Here is a 19,426-nt window from a genome sequence, read left to right on the forward strand (position 1 = left end):
TTGCAGGGCCACATAAAGGAGGGAGGAATCTACAAGAGTTCTGCATGAGATCGCGACCCTAGCAGTGCACGACAGGCAGAGTTAGCATACAAACAGACACACGCACACAAACACTACCTCAATGTGCTTCGTTTTAGCGTTAAGTGTGTTGTTTGTGGTGTAAAAACAGGCGTCGGAACAAGCCCCATAAAACACTGAAGAAGAAGAAGAAGAAGAAGAAGAAGTAGAAGAAGAAGAGGAAGAAGAAGAAGAAGAAGAAGAAGAAGAAGAAGAAGAAGAAGAAGAAGAAAATGATGATGATGATGATGAAGAAGGCTTATAGCAGGTGGAAGGGCTGAGCAAGGGAGGCGAAGCTTAATATGAGGATAAGGTCGACACTCTGCCAAAGTTATCCTCGTCGCGCTCAGCCAAGTCCCAGACACACATAAGGAAGGTGATGGAGATACCGTCCCCGCCGCCGCAAGTACGTGAGAAACATCTGCGATTGTTTGTGTTTACCTGTGTGTGTGTGTGTGTGTGTGTGTGTGTGTGTGTGTGTGTGTGTGTGTGTGTGTTACGACCAGGAGACCAAGCCACACCCACTCACAGCCATACTTATTGCCACACCCACACTCATACTCAGAGCTCCTAAGACACCCTATCCACCTACACACACACACACACACACACACACACACACGCCATGAGAGAGAAGCCAGTCACCACCACCCATACATATTGCCACCCCCACCCCCACCCCCATCCACCCTGCCACCCACACATACACCCGCCAAGACACCGAGTGAGGAAGGAAAGGAGTGGAGGGGGGAAGGGTGACACGGCCATAACTCACCCACTACCGAGGCCTCAAGCGCTTCTTTGACTGAGCAGGAAAAATGACTGTTTACGAGATTTAGATGAGCTTGGAGTAAGGGGCTGGCGATAGGGGGTCGTGATGGTAGGTGAGACAGGTGAGTGATGGAAGAGGTCTGCAGGTGAGATCTTGGTGACTTAATTAAGGGTTGAGAGATAGTGAGTACAGGTGAGATGGGGGATGCATGAATGGAAAAGGTGAAGTGAGTTTTGGTGTGATGAAAGGTGTTTGCAGGTGAGATTGGTGAATTAATTAAGGGACGGGAAGTAGTGAGAACACGTAAAGTTAGGATGCGTGAATGGAACAGGTGAAGTGAGTTTTGGTGTGATGAAAGGTGTTTGCAGGTGAGATGAGAAGTAGTAAGGACAGGTAATGTTAGGATGTATGAATGTGATGAAGATGAGGTGATGAAATTTGTTTGTAGGTGAAATTTTGATGATTTAATTAAGGGATGGGGGTAGGTGATGACAGGTAAGGTACAGATGTAAGAATGGGACAGGTGATGAGGTGCGAGGTGGTTACAGGTGTTGTCTTCAGGTGGGGTTCAGGTATATGAGGAGAGTGGTATGTAGGATGAGGGAAGAAAGGGGAGGAAAAATATAAGAAGGAAGAAAACGGAGGAAAATGAGAAAGGAAGCGCTACAGGATGAAGGGATGAGGTATGGATGATGGCGTATATTACTAGAGTGTGATTAGGAGTGGGGTAAGGATATAAGTGTGTGTATAGGATGAGGGTGATGACGTATGAGTATGGCGGTGTATAGGAAGAATAGAAGAGGCATTAAGGTATGTCACTGTGTATGGGAGAGGTATGTCAATGTATAGGACGATGAGGAGAGGAATGGTGATGCAAGGAATGAGTGTATAGGAAGCGGGGAAATATGTCAATGTATGGGATGACGGGTGAGGGGAACAGGTACGGTTGTGTATAAGGTGTGAGGAGACGTGTGCATGGTGTGGTAAGGTTAGTGGGCGTGGCAGTGGGCGTGGAAATCGAGGTTAAGTGAAAGAGTTCTAAGAGGAAGTAGAAAGCACTGTCACATTAGCACAGTTCAGGATAATACAGCAACACGAGGAAAGATAAACGAGAAGAAAAACGTACTGACCTAAACACACACACACACACACACACACACACACACACACACATACCAGCAATAATAAAACGAAAGCGTGTCACCATTCAACATACCAACTTGGTATGCATAACGGGTAGGGGGGTAAAGGGGAAGGGATAGAGGGGTAGGAAAGAGCGGAAGGAGAGGAAGGAAAGGGAAGGGAAGGGAAAGGAAGGGATGGGAAAGGACGGGAAGATGAGGGAGGGGAAGGGAATAGAAGGGAAGGGAACGGAGGAGAAGGAAGGGAAGGGAAGGGATGGGGAGGGAAGGGAAGGGAAGGGAAGGAAAGGAAAGGGAAGGGAAGGGAAAGGAACGGAACGGAACGAAAGGGAAGGGAAGGGAAGGGAAGGGAGAGGAAGGGAAAGTAAGGGAAAGGAAGGGAAAGGAAGGGAAGGGAAGGAAAGGGAAGGGAAGGGAAGGGAAGAGATGGCAAATGTAAAAAGGAAGAAATTTAAGAAAAGAGGGAAAGAAGAAAGGCAGAAAAGGAAGGAATGGAGGGAAGGAAGGAGGAATAGAGGGAGGGAGGGAGCATGTAAGTGTTTCGTCCTGGAAATAACACGAAGTAACAAAATGCTCCCGAGTTACTCCAACAGCAGGAGGAGGAGGGGGGGAGGGGAAGGGGGAGGAGGCAGGGGAAGGGCCAGAAGCAGAACATGCAGGTGGAGGCACTGGGCGCTGGGAGGGTGAGGGACAAGCGGCCTTAAGCAGCGACAGCACAGGCCCAGCGTTGGTGTGGCCCCACCCCGCCCTAAGCCACGCCGCTAATCCACCGCCACACCCCCGCCACATTTACACTCGCCGCACTCGCACGCCGCTCGAAACGCCGCCGCTCCTGTTGCTGCTGTTTTTGGTCGCTGCCCGATGACCGCCGCCGCTGCTGACACTGAGGGAGCCGCTGTTACGGTCCCCTGGTGCTGCTGAGTGTTTTATGATAGTTTTGTTTACTTTTTTGATGACGGAAATAATAATAGTAATGAAGATGATGATAATAGTAGCAGTAGTAGTAGTAGTAGTAGTAGTAGTAGGAGGAGGAGGAGGAGGAGGAAGAGAGGATAAGGTGTTATGAATAGATTTAGAGTTAAGTAGTATTAGTGATATGGTTGGATGCCACAGTCATTAGCAAACAGAGCTGGGGCTAATGACCTCCAATTTAACAAAACATGGGTGGAGGTATATTTTGTAGTAGTAGTAGTAGTAGTAGTAGTAGTAGTAGTAGTAGTAGTAGTAGTGGTGGTGGTGGTAATAGTAGTAGTAGTAGTTGTAGTAATAATAATAATAATAATAATAATAATAATAATAATAATAATAATAATAATAATAATAATAATAATAATAATAATAATAATAATAATAATAATAATAATAATAATAATAATAATAATAATAATAATAATCTTGGTACACTGTTCACTTATTACTTCCTTCGTCCGCGGGGCGCGTGTCGTCGCTCATCAGCACTTGCTTATTAAGGATAATGTTAATTAAATATTGGCTTTATGCAAAGTGTAATCGAACACCTTTTTCTCTCTCTGACAAGAACTCAAGGGTCCACTGACGCTGCCAGAGGATTGTTGTGATTTATTTTTCTACTGACAGATTGATAAGCTTTGTAATCGTCTTCTCGTTCTTAAGATAATAATAATAATAATAATAATAATAATAATAATAATAATAATAATAATAATAATAATAATAATAATAATAATAATAATAATAATAATAATAATAATAATAATAATAATAATAATAATAATAATAGAAATAATAATATGCATTCCTTACATGACTTCACAAACAAGGGGCCGATCGATGGAGGGAAAGGAAGGGAGGAGGAAAGGAGGGGCGGGGTGGTGGTGGGGGGGTGGGGGAGAGCAGGAGGTGATGGAAGGCCCGTAATGACCGCTCCCTTAAACACTCCTCCACCTGCCGTCCGCCGCTCACGTGTGGAGGAGGATTATTTTTCGCTATTGATTCAGAGTTCATCTCGATTGGCCACCGTCAGGAGCGAGAGTGGAGTCTGAAGGCTGTTGTTTAAGTGCCCCCTACTCCCTCCTCCTCCTCCTCCTCCTCCTCCTCCTCCTCCTCGTCATTATCATCATCATCTTTCGTTTTTTAATGTTGTTTTCTTTCGTATTCATAATTGCTATTTTCTTGTTTGTTATTTCTCTTCTTTCACTTTTTTTCTTCTTCTATTCGTTCTTTTTCTTTTTCTTTCTTTTTCTTTCTTCTTCTTCTTCTTCTATTTGTTCTTTCTTTCTTTCTTTCTTTCTTTCTTTCTTTCTTTCTTTCTTTCTTTCTTCTTCTTCTTCTTCATCTTTTTCTCCGCCACCACCACCACCACTACCTCCTCCTCCTCCTCCCCTACCTCTCCCCCTCCTCCTCCTCCTGTAAATGATATGGATCGAGTAAATTCTTTAGCATTGCGGACAGCGTGTCACCTGGGGCTGGTCGGCGGCGAGGTGCGGGTGGAGTGACGTTGAAGTGACGTCACCTGTGGCACACCATGACTGGCACTTCTGCTTCCTGACGTCACTCCAGCGGTGATTTACACAGTGGAGGTGGATGGGGGGCCGGGGAAGGGAAGGAGAGTGGATAAGTGGATGAAATGTGGGTGGAATGCAAGTGAGGGAGGTTAGAGAAGGAGGGATGGGAGAGGGAGAGAGGAGACATTAGTGGAGAGGAAATGGAGTGGGTAGAGGCGGGGGGGAAGTAGTAATGGGAAGAGGAAGACGAGAAAGAGGAACGATGGTGAAGGAAAATGAGTGAGGTGAATGTGATGGAGGGCGAAGGGGGTTAAACGAAGGGGTGGTGAAGGGAAGAAGGGTCGAGGAGGACGAGTGTAATGAGAACGGTCAAGGAAGGGGGTTAAACGAAGGGGGGGGTGAAGGGAAGAAGGGTCGAGGAGGACGAGTGTAATGAGAACGGTCAAGGAAGGGGGTTAAACGAAGGGGTGGTGAAGGGAAGAAGGGTCGAGGAGGACGAGAGTAATGAGAACGGTCAAGGAAGGGGGTTAAACGAAGGGGTGGTGAAGGGAAGAAGGGTCGAGGAGGACGAGTGTAATGAGAACGGTCAAGGAAGGGGGTTTACCAAAGGGGTGGTGAAGGGAAGGAGGGTCGAGGAGGACGAGAGTAATGAGAACGGTCAAGGAAGGGGGTTTAACAAAGGGGGGGTGAAGGGAAGAAGGGTCGAGGAGGACGTGTGTAATGAGAACGGTCAAGGAAGGGGGTTAAACGAAGGGGTGGTGAAGGGAAGGAGGTTCGAGGAGGACGAGTGTAATAAGGACGGTCAAGGAAGGGGGTTAAACGAAGGGGAGGCAGAGAAAAAGGTTGTGGAGAACGCGAGTAACGAGGAAATGAGTAAATTGGTGAGGGGGGTAAAAAAAAAAGTTGTCATGAGCTGCTAAGGGAACGCCATTGGTTTCTATTGAAGTTTAACACCCGCTATCAAATATGCACAGAACAAAGCGTAAAAACACCCGTCGCTTATGTAGTTGTGTTGAGGTAATTCCGAGAAACGTAACTCATGCAATGGATTAAAATATGCTCGGTTAGATTTTTTGTATGTGTGTGTGTGTGTGTGTGTGTGTGTGTGTGTGTGTGTGTGTGAAAACAATAAGGGAGGAGACAGCGAGGAAGGAAAGTAATGTAAGGGAGAGAAGGGAGGGGGAAGGGAAGAGGAGGGAAGGGAAGGGAACGAAAGAGAAAGAAAGGGATGGGATGGGAAGGGAAGATAAGAGAAGGGAAGGGAAGGGAAGGGAAGGGAAGGGAACGGAAGATAAATGAAGGGAAGGGAAGGGAAGGGAAGGGAAGAGAAGGGAAGGGAAGAGAAGGGAAGGGAAGGGATGATAAACGAAGGGAAGGGAAGGGAAAGGAAGGGAACGGAAGAGAAAGGAAAGGAAAGGGAAAGGAAGGGAAGGGAAGGGAAGGGAAGGGAAGAGAAGGTAAGAGAAGGGAAGAGAACAGCCTGAAGCACAGAGGCAAGCAGGGAGTAAATTTTCATGTTCCAAATAACAAAACAGAACACAGTAAAATATAAATAAAAAAAATGAAAATACGAGAAAATAATAAATCAACAGTGAATGGAAAAAGAATAAAATAAATCATGGGAAGAGTAACGAGACGCAGAAACATGAAGACAGAGAAAGGAGAGACGAAGCAAATGAGAAAACAAGTAAAAAAGGACGTGATGGGAAGAGAAAAAAAAGAATCTTCCTGCAAGTGGGGCCACAAATCAAACTCCTCCCCTCTCCCCTTCTCGTCCCCTCCACCCCCCTCTCCCTTCTCACCTGCCCCCCCCCACCCACACACACACCAAACACACATCCATTAAGACAGAGAGAAGACTATACGAACCTCTATCCAATTTGCACGCACCTTAACAATTCATACTCCTATCAGAAAGCATGCAATGGCGCGTACTAAATGGGGAGCACTTCCTATTTATCTTTTAAAAAATAAACATTCACATATCATTACACGTGTGAGAAATTCCCTTCGCCGGTACACGTTATATACATGTGACTACTACCGCACAACTGAGTTACATATCCGACATTCACAAGCCGCCGCAACATATTTACCGCAACACACACCCGACACACACACGCAGGAAAAGTCAGAGAGTCACGTGTAAATTGGAGGGGAAACAATTTGAAAGTCAATTATTCACGGACGAAAAAAGGGAAAATAAAAGCAAAGAGAACTAACTATATTCATAATTCCACTCAGTGAACGAAATAAACTGCGCCAGGCTCCGAAGAAAACACGTCAACCCTGATTAGTCACGGATGCAAAACAAACACAACTCTATCATCGAAACTAAGTGGACGAAAATAATATATGCGATGCGGCCGAAGGGAGCGAGACAGGTGGACGAAATGAGGGAGGAATGCAAGTGAAGGAGGGAAGAAATGGAGGGAGTGGAGGAAGAAGTGGAGGAAGTGGAGTGGGTGAAGGAAGCGAGGTTGTAATGGGAAGGGGATGAGGAGAGAGAGAAACGAAGAGAGAGAGGAATGAAGAGAGAGAGGAACCAAGCGAGCGACGACTTATTAAACGAAGGTAAAAGTAGACAGACAGGTGTTCGCCAGGTATGAGGGCTGAAAGGGTGTTAATAAAGGTATCACTGGTATGCTCCCTTTACACTAGCCCTTTAATAATAGTGATATGTTAAGCGTCTCGCCCTTCTTGTCTCTGTAGCAGTTATCACATTCTCCCTAACACACCCCTTTAGTTCCTTCCCTATGATCTTGTGTCTTCCAAGCATCATTTTTTCTTCTCCTTTACTCTCCCTTCTGCTTCCCTTCATTTGCCCTCCCATTCTCCTCCTATTCGTTTCACCTCCCTTTCTTCTCCTCCTCTTCCTCCTCCTCCTTTGCCATTTCTCCCTTTCTCCTCTTCCTTTGCCTTCCCTTTTTCCTCCTCCTCACTCCCTCTCCCTTTCTTCTCTTCCTTTGCCATCCCTATCTCCTCCTCCTCCTCTTCTGCCCTCCCGTCCTCCTCCTCTTCCTCGTCTTCCTTTCCTGTTACCTCAGTGAAGAGTCCAAATCCGTCACACTTTAAATCCCACCTTCGACAACACCTCCCCCGCTACGCCGTACTTTACCCACCTACCCTTGCCCCGCCCCAGCCCCGCATCGCCCCGCCCCGCCCCGTAACAAGCACTGCTCCACACTTTATGAAGGCAATGTTTGGTGTCATCGGCCGCCCGTCTGCCCTGTCACTTAACGGGTTTCAGGAGCTTCGTGGAACAATAAAAAAGCATTATGAAAGACTTGTTATTGGCGTGGGTGGCAAGACTGGAAATGCTGGGAATGTGTTTGCTATCTCCCTACTGTTAAACCCTCCTACCGTTAGCCATCCTTCCTTTTCTTTTATATTATTATTCCCCATTTTCTCATTTTTCTTTTTCTTCTTTTTCTTTCTTCTTCATCTTCCTCTTCTTTTTTCTTCTTCATTTTTTCTTTTTCTTCCTACTGCTTCTTCGCCTCTTCTTCCTCAGTCTCCTCCTCCTCCTCCTCCTCCTTTTTCTTCACCTCCTCCTCCTCCTCCTCTGCTTCTCGTTTACGACACCTGAAGTAGATCAATCAGTTATGAAAGTACAACACGCGCTCACAACTACTGTCTGAAATGTTAAAATGTCTATCTGTCTGTCTGTTTTGCCCCCTTAACCCCCAAATCTCTCTCCCTTTCCCTCTCCCTCTCTCTCTCTCTCTCTCTCTCTCTCTCTCTCAGTATGTGGACAATATTTTCACTGGTCATATCTCAGCCCGGAGAATCGAACAACACACTTCTGTTTGTTATATTTTACACACGCGCTATACAAACTACATATCATCACGCGTCTCTCTCTCTCTCTCTCTCTCTCTCTCTCTCTCTCTCTCTCTCTCTGTGTGGGGGTGTGTGTGTGTGTGTGTGTGTGTGTGAGTGTGTGTTGTAAAAGAAGGGGAAGTGGGGGGGAAGGGATGAGAGAGAGAGAGAGAGAGAGAGAGAGAGAGAGAGAGAGAGAGAGAGAGAGAGAGAGAGAGAGAGAGAGAGAGAGAGAGTCATATCCTTTTCTTCATTGTTTATAAGTTATTATTATTCCGAATTAAATGATCTTCGTCTCCTCCTCCTCCTCCTCCTCCTCCTCCCCCTCCGCTTTCCACGAACACTGACCCTCTAATGTATTCAGTAATGGGCAAGAATTTCAATGGATGATGTTTTGTTTCAAATTGCTTGCAGCTCCCGTTAGTGAATCGAGGGTTACAGACTTCTCTTCCTCCTTCTCCTCCTCCTCCTCCTCTTCCTCTTCTTCTTTTCTTCGTCTTTAGTCTTTCTCCTCCCATTCCTTGCTAACATTTCTTTCTTTTCCTCAGTTTATCTTTAATTCGCCTTCCCTTCCTCGTTTTCTTCCTCCTCTTCCTTCTCTTGTTCTTTATTCGTTACTTTATTTTTTTCATTGTTTTCTTACGTCTACTTTTTATCTTTTTGTTTCTCCTCATTTTCTTTTTTAGTTTTTGTTTTTTGCTCCTCTTTTACCTGTTCATTCCTTGCTTCTCCTCCTCCTCCTCTTCTTCTTCTTCTTCTTCTTCTTCTTCTTCTTCTTCTTCTTTTCTTCGTCCCTGTATTCGACATATCACCGCACACAAACTCTCCACATCACTCCTCAGTATTCTCCGTACACTCGGCCTTCAGCATAACTCTCACCACCAACACTACCACCACCCGATGCACTCTGTTTCGAGGTATTCTTCCTCACCCAAGGCCTTAGTCACTTCTTTGGCAATAGGATCGAATCGGCCTTACTCATGACCTCTTAGTTTTGCGCACTTAGCATTTATTGTTCAGTATGTTTTTTTTTCAAGCAACGTTTATGATAATTAACGTGCAGTAAAAGATAACAGCATATTTTCCTCTCATGTAAAGAGCGAGAGATAAAAGAACCTTCGTGTATTACAGAATAAATGATGCAAATTATATATAAAAAACATGACTAGCGCGTGCATGCTGATAGAAATACTAATCCTGTTAAGGGACTGAGAGGAGAATTTTAGTGTTTTTTTATTACTTAACATTTACATAATACTAATTGCGTAGTCTCTAAACAGCCAACTGAAACTGACCTCCATTTTAGCCACTCCGATTTGCTTTTGCAGGAGCAGCGAACTTTTTATTTTATTCTTTTTTTACAGTAAAGGAAGCAACTCAAGGGCGAAAACAGACGAAGGATGGCTAAGTTTAGGAGAGTCATTACAGTAGGGAGATAACAGATGAATTTCCAGCATTTCCAGTCTTTATACTCACGCCGCTAGGAAGTCTTTTATGCTTTTTATTGTTCCAAAAGAGCCCGCTGATCACTGCTCCAATAAAAGAGAGTAGGGAAGGGTCTCCAGAAGAGGCTTTTTTTTCCTTTGTTTATTGTCCTTGAGTTGTTTCCTTTTCTGTAAAAAACAATAAATACTAATCACGAAATAGCTATGGACGCAAAACCTCTCCCTGGGGCGGTGATGGGCGCGTCGCAGTGGCCAGGAAGTCAATGAAGAAGGACGCTAATTGCCTCATAAATAGTGAACACTAATGCCCGAACGCCTGATACGCCGGGCCGTCCATCACACCTGACCGTTATCGTGACGGTCCTCTAATGCCTGGCGGCCACGACTCGCACATCAAACGAGTCTTGGCACAGTTTGCTGACCTTAAATAGAAACGGAATGAAGAGAACTTAATCCTCCATGAACCCGTTTATCTCCAGTACTTTTGTCCTTCGCTTCCCTCACCTCTCCTTCGCTTGTATTGAATGAAGAAAAAATTATCCTCTTTGAACTCGTTTATCTCCAAGTATGTTTGTCCTCCCTTCGTCTCTCTCACCTCTCCTTCGCTTGCACTGAATGAAGAAAAAATTATCCTCTTTGAACCCGTTTATCTCCAGTACGTTTGTCTTCCCTTCGTCTCTCTCACCTCTCCTTCGCTTGCAACACTGAGAGAAGAAAAATATCATCCCTCTTTGCAGGTGTTCATCTCCACTGCGTCTTGTCCTCCTTTCGTCCTCTCCTCCTCACCTGTCCCTCGGTTCTATTTCTTGCCCTCACGATATGTATACCTCTCTTGACTTTTCCTAACACGCTTTATATAAAATGTTCTTCCCTTTGTTTGTTTTTCCTCGTGTTTCATTTCGTTGGAGTTATGGGCCTTTCCAGGGACAAGGCTTCTGTACCATGAACTCTAAGAGACACTCAAGAGAACGCATTTCACCTCTTGTGGCCTGCTAGAAATAACTGATGTGAGAGTCGGTAACATCTAAGAAAACCGACCCAACTCTCTACCACAAGACCCTGCGTGTAAAACCTCCGATGAGAATCAACCCCTTCACATGGCAATCGCTCGACAGACAAATTCCACCGAGTCGCGAAGCTTCTACCAACAAGAATAAACCTTAGCAGTAGTAGAGCGTGCATGTGGGACAAACCGGGGACACGACCTTGCATGATGCGGCGACAACTAGAACTAAGGCCACGGTGGAGTGATGGAAAACGGTGACAAAGTTAAGTAAAGTGGGTCAGGGACGGGATCGAGTACAGCAACGGGCCAGGTGAAGCAAAGTAAGGTGTGCTAAGCTGAATAATGGTGGGACGAAACGAAATATACAGTGTTGGGGCATGCCAGGGAGAGAGAAAGAGAGGATGGGGCGGAGAAATGACAGGGATGAAAATAACAGGCAAAAAAAGAGGGAAAGAAAGACGCTAAGATGCATTATGGTAAAAAAAAAAAAAAGAATAATGGTGAAAAGAAACGAAATATATAGCGTTGGGAAATGCCTGAGAGAGGATGGGACGAAGAAGTGACAGAGGTTAGAATGACGGGCCAAAAAAGAAGGGGAAAGAAAGACGGCACAATGAAGGGACATCTGGCAGGGACACATGAAGGGGAAACAGGATAGGGGTACGCCAAGGTAGATCAAGTAAGAAAAAAATAAAAAATGGAACAGGAGAGAAAAGGGTGCAGGCAAGGAAGAGCACAGCAAAGAAACGGAGCAATGGAAAGTGTTATTATGGTGGGGAGCGTTAAGGTGAGAAGTTGAAGGCGGAAGGAGAAGGGGGATGAAGGGGTTACGACAGGGTGTAATCAGGGAGTAGTCAACAGGGTATGCAAGAATGAATGAGAGAAAAAGTTGGAGGCAAGGGAGGACACAGCAATGTAAGGGGACAATGAATATGAAGGTGAATTTTAAGGTGAGGAGGTGGACGCGAGGGGGGGGTGAGGTTACGACAAGGAGGAAGGAGGAGTGGGCAGGGATAAGGAGTGAGAGAAAAAGGTAGAAGCTAGGGAGGACAGAGCAAAGAAACGGAGCAATGAATGTTAAGCTGGACGCGAAGGGGGGTGAGGTTACGGCAGGGTAGGCAGGGATGGAGGACAGGTAGAAAGCACGACAGGGCAGAGTAAAGCAGAACAGGTCACTTGGGACTTGGCAGAGCAGGGTGAACGGGAACTGGGGAGACACAGAACTGATTATGGCAGGGGCGGAGAAGGGAGGGGGGAGGAAGAGGGGGGGTGGGGGGAAAGGACAGACCCTACAAACAGGCAGAACAGGGGGCTTGGAACTTGACAGGGCAGCGTGAATGGGAACTAGGGAGACACAGAACTGATTACGGCAGGGTGGGCAGGGTAAGGAAGGGGGGTAGGCAGGAGGTGGGGCGGAGGAAGTGGAAGGGGTTGAAGAGGAGAAGCCAGACCCTACCACAACGAGGCAGGGAAGGGGACTTGGCAGGGCAGCGTGAAGGGGCAAGACACAGAACTCAGTATGGCAGGGTGGACAGGGTAAGGAAGGCGGGTAGGCAGGAGGGGGGGAGGAGAAAGTGGAAGGGGTTGAAAGGGAGAAGCCAGACCCTACGACAGCGAGGCAGGGAAGGGGGCTTAGCAGAGCAGCGTGAAGGGGCAAGACACAGAACTCAGATGGCAGGGTGGACAGGGTAAGGAAGGCGGGTAGGAGTAGGGAGGAGTGGGGAGGACAGACCCTACCCTATTACACCGCCGGGACAGGAATTCTACTCGTATATGCAGACCGGCAGAATCGCGGCTGTAATATTCATGAAATTTATCTGAGGCCATAATGGGAGACGTTCAGAGGTAGGAGGGGGAAGAGGAGGAGCGGCTGAAGAGAAGAGAGGGAGGGAGGGAAGGGAGGGATGGGAAGTTGAGGGGAAGAGGTGAGGGAGGGAGGAAGGAAGAGAAAACGGATATAAAGGAGAAATGGAGGAGTAGGTTGAAGAGAGGATAAGGAGGAGAAGGAAGGGAAGTAGAGGAAAGGAAGTGAGGACGTGGAGGAGGAAGAGGGGAGAGAAGGAAGGAGAAAAAAGGGTGGTGAGGAAGAGGAGGGGAAGTAGAAAATGATATAAAGGAGAAAAACGGAAATGGGTCGGTAAAGGTAAGGAAAAAGAAGAGAGGAGACTTAAAAACAATACAAGAAGAATAAAGAGAAAGAGAGACTACTGAGGAAGGCAAGGAAGAAAGGGAATGATAAGGGTGAAAGCAAACAAGTGAGAGGGGGAGACTTAAGAATAATGTAGAAGAATAATGAAGAGAAAGGGGTCGGAGAGGAACTACTAGGGACGGTAAGTAAGGAAGGAGGGAGGTGATAAGGGTGCTGGGGAGGGTATACAAGACGTGTTTATGGGGTGCTAGGTGGGGTGTGAGGCGGCAGGGGCGTCTGAACCCTCTCTGGTGGTCGCTGAACAAATACATAAAACTCTCCGTCAGGTTCCCGGCTATAGCAATTACACTCCCACCTGCGAAGAGTGTGAAGGGTCAGGAATTGGTCTGTAAACTAGTTATATTAATTGCAAATCGGTCACGGAGGATTGAAGTACCTGAGCACGGCAAAACCACTCCGTCAGGTTCCCGGCCAAATCATTTACACTCCCACCTGCGAACAGTGTGAAGGATTCTGAATGGCTCTGTGAACGAATTATTTTACCTGCAAACTATTTATGGAAGACCGAAGCATACCTGAGCATGGCAAAAACGCTCCCAACTATACCAATTAGACCCCCACTTGTGAAGACTGATGAGAACTATACAAATCTCCACTATGGCCTCCGAAAGTGTTTGATGTGAGAGCCGAAAGTGTGAAAATAGGGGACTTAATACTGTTTACGATACTGACGCTAAAGACACTGAGTTATCACGTTACGATATCCAGACTCGTGTTGTGGCCGCTGGTCGTCCGCGCACGCTCAGAAGTTCAAAGGGGAGTCTGTGTGCGGTGAAAGAAACACTGTGCTTTTGTTTTGTCTATATATCACCCGGCGACTGGAGGCGTGAATTATGTCCTCCAATTACCTCGTCTAGCTTATTAACGGCCTCAGGTACCTGGCCAAGGGTGTGGGTGTGATATTAACTGTTACCTATATGGAGCGTTGACCTACCTGTGGATAGTTTCTTGTTCTAGGATGCTGTTTTAAGGTGTGTTTTTTTGTGTGTGTGTTTTAAGTATTGTAACTCTATTTATAAGTTATTGAATGCGTGTGATATACCATGCTCTTTAAAATGGTCACAGGTACATGGCCAAAGGTGTGGGTGTGATATTAACTGTTACCTGTATGAAACATAGAACTACCTGTGGATATTGTGTTTCTTGTTCTATTTATAAGTTATTGAATGTGTGTGATATACCATGCTCTTTAAAATAGTCTCAGGTACATGGCCAAAGGTGTGGGTGTGATATTAACCGTTACCTGTATGGGGCATTGAACTACCTGTGGATATTGTGTTTCTTGTTCTATTTATATGTTATTGAATGTAAGTGTGAAATGTTATGCTCTTTAAAACGGTCTCAGGTACATAGCGAAAGGTATGGGTGTGATATTACCTGTAAGCTGTATGGGGCACTTAACTACCTGTGGATATTGTGTTTATATTTTATTTACAAGATATTGAATGTGCTTGTGTGATCTGCCATGCCCTTCAAAACGGTCATGCCTGTTTATTATATGGATGATTGAACTACCTGTGATATTACCTGTGAATTGGATGGAGCATTCAACTATCTGCGTACGGAGGAAAGGTATTGTTTTCATCTATTCATAAGTTACTGAATATACGTGTGTGATATGCGGTCTTAAAACGGTTATGCCTGTTTATTATATGGATGATTGAACTACCTGTGATATTACCTGTGAACTGGATGGAGCATTTAACTATCTGCGTACGGAGGAAAGGTATTGTTTTGTTCTATTCATAAGTTACTGAATATACGTGTGTGATATGCGGTCTTAAAACGGTTATGCCTGTCAAAAATATATGGGAGATTGAACTACCTGGGCATAGCAAAAGGAATACTGCGTTCTTGCTCCCTTTACAAGTCCCATAATTTACCTGTCCACCTTGATGACGGGCTGAGAAGTGTGTCAATAAGTGTGGGTGTGATATAGTGATCTGCGCGGTATGAGTTCCCCCTCGATCCTCCTCACCACGTCTTGATCTTCACACCCCTTCTGACACACTTGATTCGCGCCTTAACACCTCTTGTTTTCTTTTCACGCCTTCACGACGCCCATTTGTCTCTCTCTTCCTGTCCTCACACACCGCCACACAAACCACACAGCCGCGTCACAATGGAGGCGGGAATTAGTAAGCTTCACCTAAACAAAGAATGATATCCCACATTTATAAGATCGTAATTTTCCGTAACACAATTCATAACTAAGCCTTCAGTTGTTTCCTTTACCGAAAAAAAAAATCCGGTCCAGCTAAGAGAAGAATGTCACTGTTTTAGCTGCAAGGCGCCTCGGGGACTCCAATACATCCATCTCGCTTCACCGCAGTACATAATCAGGAGTCATTTATTTCCTTTATTTGCAGAGGATCAAGAAGATAAACCGAACCCCGCATCCATAAGGCAGAGATTTGAGATATAATCGGCGTGGCATGACCCAGACGCTAATTAATAGATTGAAATATTGAAGAAAACAGTCCGATCAATCAGTGCATAATTAAGGGTCATTTATTTCCTTCATTTGTAAGTGATCAAGAAGGCAAACCGAACCTCACATCCATTAGGCAGAGATTTAATCAACGTGGCATGACTTTGACGCTAATGAATACACTGAAATATTGAAGACAGCCGTCCGGTCAATCGGTATTTAATTAAGGGTCATTTATTTATTTCATTTTCAACGGATCATGAGGGCAAGCCGAACCTCACATCCATTAGGCAGAGATTAAATCAACGTGGCATGACTTTGACGCCGCCGAAGAAATTGAAATATTGAAGAAAACTGTCCAAATTAATCATCAGCAGCAAATTTAAAGGATATCATGAACACACACACACACACCACACACACACACACAGACACGCCATAAGTTAGTCGCTATAAAACACAAGAAAAAGTTGTTTCGCAAAGTTTCGTGTTTCAGAAGACGAAGTTTGTACATTTTCGAGAATTTAGGAAACCCTTTAGAGATTTTTGCTTGCTTGCTTGCGTGTGTGTGTTAGTGTGTGTGTGTGTGTGTGTGTGTGAGGTGTACATAACAAAGAGTGTAGGAGTGATATTACCTGTAAATTGCCTGGAATATTTATCTATCTGCATTTTTTACAGCAAAGGAAGGCAGCTCAACGAAAAAACAGCAACAACAACAACAACAAAAACTATACGCTGCCCCTACAAAAGAAAAAAAGAAAGAGAGATCAGAATGGAAGTCAACTTCGAGTGGATATTGAGTTTTTGTCCTATTCATAAGTTATCGAATGTATGTGCGTGGGTGTGGAGGAGTTAACAGGGAAGGAAATTCGTATAAGAAGGCGGAACAGCAACGGACGATGTGAAAGCAACTGGGAGAAAATCAGGTGAGAGAGGAGACAGGTAAACCAAATGATGAAGTGAACAAGTTGAGGGGGGCAGAGCAAAGGCAGGTGCGGCGCGTGATATAATGTCGCCAATTAGCAGGTTAACAGGTGGGACAAGTAGCCGTGTGTGTGTGGCGGGGGTGGGGGGAAGGAGGGGGAAGGGTGTTTAATCTACATATAAAGGGTGATGGACTAGGTCGCCAGCACACACACACACACACACACACACACACACACACACACACACACATGGTAATATAAATAAAGAACCAACCAACATGCATCAACCTGACAACAACACACACACTCACACACACACACACACACACACACACACACACACACACACACACACACACACGACTCCACTGATAATATAAAGTAGAAATAACTGAAATAACTGATATGCAAAAATCTAACACAACACACACGCACAAACAAACAAACAAACAAACAAACAAACAAAAGAAACGCTGCTGAGGGGTGCTAACAAAGGTAAAAAAAAAAAGAAAAAGAAAAACAATCAAAAATCAAACAATTATAACAGGATCTAATAACAACCTCCACTCATCCGTAATACACCATCAGGCCGTCATTATTACAAGGTTGTCACATATACGAAAATTCTTAAACAACACAATTATCTACTTTTTTTCGATCGCCTGTCTTTTCTTCCCACATAAGGACACGCTAGGCCTATGACTCCCTCTGTTTCTCTGTATAATTCGATCACTGTAGCGGCGAATGATCCCAAATTCAACTGTATATAAGGGAAGGAGAGAGGGGAAAGTAAGGGGAGAGTGCAAGTGTGAAGGGAGAGGAGGAAGGAGAGTGTAAGGGAGGAAAGGAGAGAAAAGGGAAAGTGAGGGGAGGAAAATAGGTGTGAAGAAAGAAGAGGAAAGGTGTGAAGGAGGGAAAGTGAAAAGGGAAAGTGAGGGGAAAGGGAGACGAGTAAAGAAAGTGTGAGGGAGGGAAAATATGAACGAAGAGATGGGTCAGGACAAGCAGGAAAAGGAAAGGGGAGGAGTGAGGGGAGAGTGAAGACAGGTTGCAGTGTGAGGGGAGGAAGGGCGTGAGGGGAAAGGGACGGCGAGAGAGGGAGGATGGGCGGGTCGGGGAGTGAGGGGAGAGAGGTATCGGTCACAGCAGAACAGGTTTAGCCCACTGACAGCTGACTCTTCGGCATGTCAAGACTCTAATGTACTCCGGCCAATTCTCTTTTTATTCTCCGCTTCATTATAGTTTCGTACTCTCCCTCACTCACTCACGAGGAAGAATTCACTAACTCGGAATCTCATAAAAAACAGGAATAAAATGTAAAGTGTCTCTGGCGCTCTATGTGTGTGTGTGACCCGATCCACTTTTGTTCATCAGCAACTAAGTGGATTTATTTTCCTTTCCCCGAGACAAGTTTGCATCACTTTACATTCTTCTTGACGGGCAAAAAGGAGTGAGCAGCGTCTAGTTTTAAAGTTTATTAATCCGCGCCGCTCAGGAGTTAGTGTTGGAGTCTTGACGGCAGCTGGTGCATTGTGTTACACCGTAAGTGTCAATATTTACAGCAGAGAATTGAGTGGCTTGTGAAAATATGCGCCAAGAAGCCCCATGCAGAGACAAGGGTGTGTCAAGCACGTTACTTACATGGGAAGGCGAGGCGGACAGCGTGGCGAGATGAAAAACCCGTCTCTATGGCTACAGACTACAGGGAAGCTACACCAGCCCGGCCAGAGCACCGCCACCAGAAAGAAGCAATGAGGGCACGTGAGGTAGACAGCTCAGGTGTGAGGGAAGGTTGGTAGGAAGGTAGGCAAGCGGGAAACACCAGCGGCACTGCCACGCACACTCACACACACCCTCCCTCCACCACAGTCAGGGGCATACTGGCCTCCTCTCCGCTCCGCCCCGCCCCACCTCCACGTGTCACATGGGGCATTTACTCCCGCCCTGGTCATGCAGTGGACGTGTCGCCAGGTGTAGAGTGCGGGAACTTCCCCATGCATAGTGAGCGTAACTGATAAGAGGGCGGGAGCAGCGGAGAGGCGGAGACCCTGGCCGAGGTGCGCCATGGTGGGTGTGTGGGAGAACTTGGCCGTGAGCGCCGCCCCGCCCGCTGAACAATGTGTTAGGGTCAATTGGCAGAAACTTTCGTCGACATTGTGCACGTTCCCGGCCTTGGCGCCCCTGCCTGCCTGCCGAGGTGTTGACGGCTTTACTTTACTGGCGTTGGCGGCGGCACGTCACGAGAATCCACTTACTGGAGGTTCGGCCCTGCGTCATCGGCGTCTCCATCACAGTGCATGACGCTGATGAGCCTCGCGGCAGTGTATTGGCGGGGAAGGTGCGTCATTAGGGAGCCAACGACGTACCGTGTGGGGCTGATCACAACCGTTCGTGGCGGAGAGATCATCACCATCTCTCCCGAGGCCCCCTGCTGCTGCCGCCCTCAGCCCGCCTGCTGCTGCCGCCCCCGCCCCGCCCGCCTGCCTGCCGCCTCTACCTGCTGCCCTGTGGTGGCGAGGACGAAGCGCTGAGGGGCTGTGGTTGCCGCGGTCATTCACAACACTCTACGGTACGCCCACGCCGCAGGATGCCTTCACGGGGCCGCAAGAGCTTAGGATGCAAATGATGTCACGACTCAACTATTACCATCGCCACCTCGGGCACGGCAACTCAAAGTACCCCGCCCGTAACATCCACGATAAGCGGCGCACGGAAATTAGCACATCATGAACACGAGATATAACAGACTGAACACTTCTCTTTGCGCCGATTAATGGCCTGGGAGTACTAGTTGGCGCCGGGAGGCAAGTACCGAGGCCAACACTGAGGCAACGTCCCCCGCCGAGCCAGCAGTCCGGTGTTTGCTCTGTTCATAACCCGGTGAAGGCAAGCAAACCCTCGACGCCACCCTCGGCCCTGTGCACACGGCAGCCCATTACGCAGCGACGGGCGTCTGTTGGTCACCTGTTTAGCGCCTTAAATCAGTTCACGGCTAAGTGTGCGGAGGGGAAAAAAGGCTTATGAAGTTGTTTGTAGAGGTAAAGGTTTGTGTGCGGAGAGAGTGTAGGGCGTGGAGGGGCTGGGTGGAGGTGGGGAGGCCTGTGATGGGAGATGAAACAGAAGTAGGGAGAAG

The 19,426-nt window shown here is 46.5% G+C and overlaps 1 protein-coding gene across 4 annotated transcripts in view; it reads right to left on the reverse strand.

Moving 5' to 3' along the window:
• The window catches only part of LOC126984154 (uncharacterized), a 101,976-nt gene extending 83,599 nt beyond the window's left edge, over positions 1-18,377 (reverse strand). For 3 of the 4 annotated variants that reach the window (XM_050837548.1, XM_050837545.1, XM_050837546.1), the window contains exon 1: positions 17,935-18,377. The gene's annotated coding sequence lies outside the window, so the exon portion shown is untranslated. The remainder of the gene's footprint in view (positions 1-17,934) is intronic. The other variant, XM_050837547.1, reaches the window with a different exon arrangement.
• Positions 18,378-19,426: the final 1,049 nt, after the last annotated feature.

Source organism: Eriocheir sinensis, chromosome 56, assembly GCF_024679095.1.
Source record: "Eriocheir sinensis breed Jianghai 21 chromosome 56, ASM2467909v1, whole genome shotgun sequence".
Lineage (NCBI taxonomy): Eukaryota > Metazoa > Arthropoda > Malacostraca > Decapoda > Varunidae > Eriocheir > Eriocheir sinensis.